Here is a 1083-nt window from a genome sequence, read left to right as displayed (position 1 = left end):
CGAATTAAGTTCGTAACCAGAGGTACCACTGTATTAGGACAGTAATCCTAGCCAATCAACAAGTTTTAACTCATAGAATCATAGAATCATAGAGTTGGAAGAGACCACAAGGGCCATCGAGTCCAACCCCCTGCCAAGCAGGAAGCACCATCAGAGCACTCCTGACATATGGTTGTCAAGCCTCTGCTTAAAGACCTCCAAAGAAGGAGACTCCACCACACTCCACCACACTCAACTCAGTTCTGGGGCTGTCACGATCTCTTGCACGTCTCCAAGATGGCGCCACAGGACCAGGGGGAGAAGGAGAAACCCATGCGGGAAATGCACATCCACCAACTTTGCCTGAACGTCTGTGTTGGGGAAAGTGGAGACAGGCTCAGCCAAAGTGCTGGAGCAGCTCATGGGACAGACTCCTGTTTTCTCAAAAGCTGGATACACAGCCAGGTCCTTTGGGATCAGGAGAAATGAGAAGATAGACATTCACTGCACTATATGCTGGGGGCCAAAGCTGAGGAGATCTTAGAGAAAGGGCTGAAGGTGCGAGAATACGAGCTGAGGAGGAATAACTCTTCTGACACCGGCAACTTTGGCTTCGGAATCCAGGAGCACGTTGATCTAGGGATGAAATACGATCCTAGTGTTGGTTCTGGGCAGGCCAGGCTTCAGCCTTGCTGACAAGAAGCACCAAACTGGTGGCATTGGGGTCCAGCACCGAATCAGCAAGGAGGACGCCATGCGTTGGTTCCAGCAGAAGTATGATGGCATCATCCTTCCTGGTAAATGAAAAGTTTCCAGTATAAAAAAGCAAATAATTTTTCCCAATATAAAAAAGTGTTAACTCGAAAGACAAATTTCCTCCTGAAGGAACCGCCTGTGGGGATAGACCATTTAACGTTCAAAGCATTGAAAGGGCTAAGTGTGAATAGGTATGAAAAGCTAATCTCCTGTGAGGTAATGAGCTTTAGCACATCGAAGGAGGGAACTCCCCCTGGGTTATGAGACAAGGATTTTGGCTAGGGGGAGAAGCTGTGGGGTTAGGGTTGGAGTGATGTAACCAGAAAGTTGTATTGTGCTCTGCAGAGA

The 1083-nt window shown here is 48.2% G+C and overlaps 1 pseudogene across 1 annotated transcript; it reads left to right on the top strand.

Annotated features, from left to right (window-relative positions):
* Positions 1 to 273: 273 nt before the first annotated feature.
* LOC310693644 (large ribosomal subunit protein uL5-like) lies at positions 274 to 831 on the top strand (annotated as a pseudogene). Its single transcript has one exon. The product of its transcript is annotated as a large ribosomal subunit protein uL5-like (transcript).
* Positions 832 to 1083: the final 252 nt, after the last annotated feature.

The sequence above is a fragment of the Podarcis liolepis genome, assembly GCF_965112155.1.
Source record: "Podarcis liolepis genome assembly, chromosome: 14".
NCBI classification, from domain to species: domain Eukaryota; kingdom Metazoa; phylum Chordata; class Lepidosauria; order Squamata; family Lacertidae; genus Podarcis; species Podarcis liolepis.
Note: the sequence above shows the minus strand (reverse complement) of the source record. Positions and strands in the feature narration are given on the sequence as shown.